Source organism: Schistocerca serialis, chromosome 10 (assembly GCF_023864345.2).
Source record: "Schistocerca serialis cubense isolate TAMUIC-IGC-003099 chromosome 10, iqSchSeri2.2, whole genome shotgun sequence".
NCBI lineage: Eukaryota > Metazoa > Arthropoda > Insecta > Orthoptera > Acrididae > Schistocerca > Schistocerca serialis.
The window spans coordinates 61,736,965-61,743,722 of NC_064647.1; the positions used below are offsets into that span (position 1 = coordinate 61,736,965).

General features: G+C 41.3%; 1 non-coding gene across 1 annotated transcript; it reads right to left on the bottom strand.

Annotated features, from left to right (window-relative positions):
- Window positions 1-6,594: 6,594 nt before the first annotated feature.
- Window positions 6,595-6,758, bottom strand: LOC126425422 (U1 spliceosomal RNA). The gene has a single exon (XR_007576291.1). It is a non-coding gene; the product is annotated as a U1 spliceosomal RNA (small nuclear RNA).

Below are 6,758 nucleotides of genomic sequence, written 5' to 3' on the forward strand. Positions count from 1 at the left end.
ATTTCTTTCTGTGGGGTTATGTGAAAGATTCAGTGTTTAAACCTCCTCTACCAAGAAATGTGCCAGAACTGCGAGCTCGCATCACCGATGCTTTTGAACTCATTGATGGGGACATGCTGCGCCGAGTGTGGGAGGAACTTGATTATCGGCTTGATGTCTGCCGAATCACTAAAGGGGCACATATCGAACATTTGTGAATGCCTAAAAAAACTTTTTGAGTTTTTGTATGTGTGTGCAAAGCATTGTGAAAATATCTCAAATAATAAAGTTATTGTAGAGCTGTGAAATCGCTTCAATCATTTGTAATAACCCTGTATATTGCTCCCTCCTACGTATATCTCGTGAAGAGACCATGAGGATAAAATCAGAGAGATTAGAGCCCACACAGAGGCATACCGACAATCCCTCTTTCCACGAACAATACGAGACTGGAATAGAAGGGAGAACCGACAGAGGTACTCAAGGTATCCTCCGGCACACGCCGTCAGGTGGCTTGCGGAGTATTTCACTGATTTTTTCCGTCCACCATCGAAGATTTCCGACCTGCTGGGATCAGTGAAAGACGATCTGGTATTGCGGAAGGCGGGAATTTATAAAATACCTTGTCAGTGTGGCACGTCATATATAGGGCAAACATTGCGAACAGTGGAAGAACGTTGCACTGAACATCAACACTGTACTCGCCTTTTGCAGCCTAGCAAGTCTGCAATTGCTGAGCACTACATTTCCACTGGACACTCCATGGAGTATGACAAGACAACAATTTTGGCCACAGCAACATCCTTTTGGGACTCCGTCATAAAAGAATCAGTGGAAATTCGCATGACAGACAATGTTATCAACCGTGACAATGGCTACCAGCTAGATAATGCGTGGAACCCCGTCATCTCTAAGATCTGCTCCAGACGATGACGTCAGAGTACTCCGATGGCCGTGGCAATTGACAACGCCGAAGACAGCTGAGTTCTGCAGCTCCACCAGCGAGGGCGCTGCTGGCGGGCGGTGTGGTTCGTCTGTCCATATGATTTTGACACAAGCGCGGAATACTCGCTCCACGCTATATATTACGGAACGGAGGGCGTCTTCGTCAGTCTTCGATGGCTCACCTGACGATGGCTGGCAGTTGTCCAGTCGAAATATCGTGGTTGGAAGCTAACGACGACCGGCTGCAAGCCCGAATTCTTTTAGAATACAAGTGGCGTAATGTCGGGTGAAGGTGGTGGCTAGGCAATGGGTCCTCCGTATCTGATCCAGGAACTTGCGAGCAGCCGTTGACCAATGCGGCGGAGCTCCATCTTGTTGAAAAATGGTGTTGGGTTGCAAGTCTTGTATCGGACGGTACACAAACTGCTTTACCATGGCCAGATACACTGACCCATTCACTGTTTCTTGCGCAAAGAAGAACAGTCCAGAAATCCTATCGTGCACTAGCCCGTACCAGACGTTTACTTTAGGGCTATCACGAACATGTTCAATAACAACTTGCGGATTTTGTGAACCCCGAATCCGAACATTATGCCTATTATCCCTTCCTTATAGATGAAAGGTTGCCTCACCTGAGAAAACATCTTTCCAGGAAGCTGGCATCCATATCAATACACTGCAGCATATCCACAGCAAACTGCTGTCAGCGTGGTTTGTCGTTCAGTGTCAGATGTTGCATAATTTGCACTTTGTAAGCATACATATGAAGACACTGTTGAACTACTCAATGAAATGTTGATAGAGGCACATCAAGTTGCCTGGATACTTGACGAACTGACTTACGTTTGGCTTTTCTGAAACTCAGTAACGTGCACCGCCAGAATGTTTCAGAACACTTCCTGTTGCCAGAAACTTCCTATACCATTCCTTAATTGTTTTCCCATAAGGTGGATCACATTCTTACACACGATGATAATTTCTTTGCACAGTAATCAGCGATTGTGTTTCTGCAAACCACACTACTGCTTGTGTGCGGTGCTGTGGAGTCGCCATTTTCACTTCATGCGACCATGCTGCAATCTGGCGACGATACTTGGCACTTCTGATGCGGGAATATCAATTCTTTGAGGTGCTCTACAGTGTGGTGCATTTTTCATTGTCGTATCTACTGTGGTTTCTCTCTCTGAAATCAGGGAGGTTTGAGTGGGACACACTGTATTACAAGTGCTGACATACCGGTAGTCAAATCGTTTAAATATCTGGGCATAACACTGCAAAGCGATATGATATGGAACGAGCGTGTGAGAACTGCAATAGAAATGGCGACTGGTAGACTTCGGTTTATTGGGACAATTTAGGAAGTGTGGGTAAGATGTAAAGCAGACCGCTGTTGTGGCCTATTCTTAAGTACCCTTTGAGTGTTTGGGAACCGTACCAGATAACATTGAAGCAATTCAGAGGAGGGTTGCTAGATTTGTTACCGGTACGCTCGGACTATTGAGGAAATTTAGAGAACCGGCATTTGAAGCTGGCTGCCGAAAGATTCTACCGCCGCCAACATATATCGTGCGTAAGGACCACGAAGATAATATACGATTAAATTAGGGTTCATTTGGGGGCATATAGATAGTCGTTTTTCCCTCGCTTTATTTGTGAATGGAACGGGAAAAGAAATGACTAGTAGTGGTACAGTGTACCCTCCGCCACGCACCGTACGGTGGCTTGCGGAATATCAATGAAGATGGAAAACAACAAGTGAACTTTTGAGATTATAGAAAGATGTGCGAATAAGAAATTTGGAGTACTGGATGGTAATTGTCTCATGTATACGCAATATTTGAAAGAGAATTTAATGTGGCATTTTTTACCCCGAACGATCAGAGCGGGCTCTGCATCAAGTTTTAAAATGCACCTAACGATAAAAAGGAAACTTTTCAGTGTAATATGAGAACCATTTAAAAGAGAAGGATTTATCACGAATTGAGAAAGGGAACTATAAGAAATCTACTACGATAGCAGCAGTGTACTGCTCACAAGCAGTATTACCATGCCCTCAGATTTGATGCCTTAACGTTTCACTACGTTTCCAAATTAAACGTTTTTAATTTTACGATTTTCAGCCTAATACCAAATTAGTTAACTGCTAATTACGGCACGAAGTAGAGTTTAATCCAGGTTCTGTTGAAATCACTTCCTCTGTATGGCATTACTTACAAAGAGAGGTCCCCTCGGGTAGGATCGACTTTTTAAAACCATCTTGTATAGTTACTTAGGTCAAGACTGCAAATATTACACACAGCGGTCATTCACCCTGGTGGTTCCCCGTTTGTGAATAATTAACGAAAAAAATTCCTAACCTTGTGATGTACTCAAAAATGTTAAAAAGTGATTAAACAGTTTGGTTGCGTGTAGTAGTGGATTTAATAATAGATGTGCACAAGGTTGTGTGTTCGAATCTCGCCAAATGGAGTAAATTTCCTTCTTTTAAAAAGTCTTTATCGAAATGAATTTGACAATCTTTTTCTTCCATTAACTGATTTAAATGTAATTTTTTATTTCGATTCCTTTTTCACTTAATTTTAATCATGTCCACTTCATTTGCTCTTATTTTTTTCCTATCATTCGTTCTTCAATTGAAATCTTTGTTCCTGTATTTTTAATTAATTTTATGTATTAACTTCGATTTCATTTCGTTTGTTTTATAATTCTGTTTCTTCGTCCACATTATTGCATTCATTCTATCTATTTCTCACTTTGCTTGAATCTAGTTTTGCTTATAAACTCTTCTTTCACTTAAATCTTCCTCTATATTATTTTCTCCACAATGCAATTGCTATTTAGGTTATGTTTCAAATGTCTATGTGACAACTACTGCGCAAAATATAAATAAATAAATAAATAAAATGTACATCTGGTAATGAAAAATCCATTTTTCATACCACTGCACAGCCAATACAAGCAAAGGAAATAATTTCGTGTTTTCTGCTTTAACTGATCGATTGGAAATTTCAAATAACTGAATATTTTAATAGAGAAACATAATTAAATTAATATTCACAAAAACTTCGATTAGAAAAAGAATGACACAAAGAAAGAATAAAACAAATGAAGATCATATGGTAATTAAATTAAAGTGACAAAGGAATAGAAATAAAAATTACTTTTAAAATAATTAAATGAATAAAAATAATGATCAACGTCATTTAGATAAAGATTTAAAAATAAAAAAATTACTGCACCTGACGAGATTTTTTTGTACTGCATATAAACTTTTATTTATGGGTTTTAATAAACACAGATATGTACTTGGAGACAGACATTATCTCGTTTTTTTTAATCCACGCCCTCCTGCATGTGAAGCTATTAAGCTATCTACCACGCCGCATAAATCCTCTTAGCAGTGAAACGTTTTTAACACTATTGAGTGTGACGCAAAATTCCGAAATTTTTTTCATCAATTATTTGCAAAGGAGGGCCTGTCAGGGTGAATGGCTGCAGGTTGTGGTACGTGGGACCTTAACTTACATCACTGCATATTTTGTTTCAAAATGTCGACCCCACTGCTGAGGACCTCTCCGTAAATAAAAAAATGAGCAGTGAATCAAGCAACCAAAACACAACAGAACTTTTTATTCAGATAACGGCGCTGCTCAAAATAAAACCATTATTACTATATACCATAATGCAATTTTGACTTTCGTGTGGATTAAATCCATAACTCACAACTATTTAATCTCTGAGCATGTCCATAACGAGGGAGATAGGGTGCATTCTAATGCTGAGAAACAGCTCTGGAAAGCTCGAAAATCTGGTGCTATGTGTGTTCCTGATCGTTGCGTGAACATTATAAGATCGGGAAAAAAAGCGGGCACGACATATACTGTGCTTGTTTTGGCGATTTTTATGACTTCCAAAATGAAGGTTTTGAAATCAATAAAAGAAATACCGAGAAAGAAACCTTCAAGGTTTCTGACGTTAAGATTCTTAGGATTGACCAAGATAATCCAAACGAGTTGATCTACGATAACTCTTATAGTGAACAAGATTTGAATGTAGTATTATTAACTAATAATCGTAAAGCTACTCAACGGCAAAAGCCTATACTACTAATAAAGATGTAGCGGTGCTAAAAAGACTGAACTGTTATGTTACAGATAATACACTCCTGGAAATGGAAAAAAGAACACATTGACACCGGTGTGTCAGACCTACCATACTTGCTCCGGACACTGCGAGAGGGCTGTACAAGCAATGATCACACGCACGGCACAGCGGACACACCAGGAACCGCGATGTTGGCCGTCGAATGGCGCTAGCTGCGCAGCATTTGTGCACCGCCGCCGTCAGTGTCAGCCAGTTTGCCGTGGCATACCCCAACATCGTGCAGCCCGCCTCCAGTGATGTCGCGACAGGCGTGAATGGAGGGACGAATGGAGACGTGTCGTCTTCAGCGATGAGAGTCGCTTCTGCCTTGGTGCCAATGATGGTCGTATGCGTGTTTGGCGCCGTGCAGGTGAGCGCCACAATCAGGACTGCATACGACCGAGGCACACAGGGCCAACACCCGGCATCATGGTGTGGGGAGCGATCTCCTACACTGGCCGTACACCACTGGTGATCGTCGAGGGGACACTGAATAGTGCACGGTACATCCAAACCGTCATCGAACCCATCGTTCTACCATTCCTAGACCGGCAAGGGAACTTGCTGTTCCAACAGGACAATGCACGTCCGCATGTATCCCGTGCCACCCAACGTGCTCTAGAAGGTGTAAGTCAACTACCCTGGCCAGCAAGATCTCCGGATCTGTCCCCCATTGAGCATGTTTGGGACTGGATGAAGCGTCGTCTCACGCGCTCTGCACGTCCAGCACGAACGCTGGTCCAACTGAGGCGCCAGGTGGAAATGGCATGGCAAGCCGTTCCACAGGACTACATCCAGCATCTCTACGATCGTCTCCATGGGAGAATAGCAGCCTGCATTGCTGCGAAAGGTGGATATACACTGTACTAGTGCCGACATTGTGCATGCTCTGTTGCCTGTGTCTATGTGCCTGTGGTTCTGTCAGTGTGATCATGTGATGTATCTGACCCCAGGAATGTGTCAATAAAGTTTCCCCTTCCTGGGACAATGAATTCACGGTGTTCTTATTTCAATTTCCAGGAGTGTAGATACAAATATATTTTCATAATATTATTTTGCTTTTTATAATAACTTGTAGGTTACGTTTTCTGTGCTGCCTAATTTATGTAACATATAAAACAAACTAAAAGAATTGCCTTGATCAGTTTTTTGATTCAAATAATTTTGCACATATCTTTATAATAATTTTTTGTAATTATTTATTTTTTCATATTATTTGCTACCTACCCTCTATAAATGTAAGAGTTAATTTTTTTTGTGTCACAAGTCGAAGCCCTTAGGGTTAATATTTCGCTATGGAAAAAAAAAACTAAACAAAAGTTACATCTGCCTATGTGCTATTTACAGAGTAAATTATGTTGTTGCCTTGCTGGTATAATTTCATGGGAATAAGTAATCTTGAATTAATCTTCTGTAACTACATTTGAGTAGTCTTCTCTAGAGTAGTGTATTGTTGGGGAGTGCTGGTTTCCTCCGAAAATAACTATATGCTACTTACACAATACACAGTGCTTCAATTGAATTTAGATCGGGTCTGCACGAACGCAGTCCCAACTACCAAAAAATTATGCACCCGAGTTACCCACATTAGGGGTAATCACAGGAGTCAGCCCAACCGAGGTGCAATGGAAAAGCCCCGACCTGGAGGATCCGCCTTCATGATCACGGTATCCCCTATGCCAGGTAAGTAT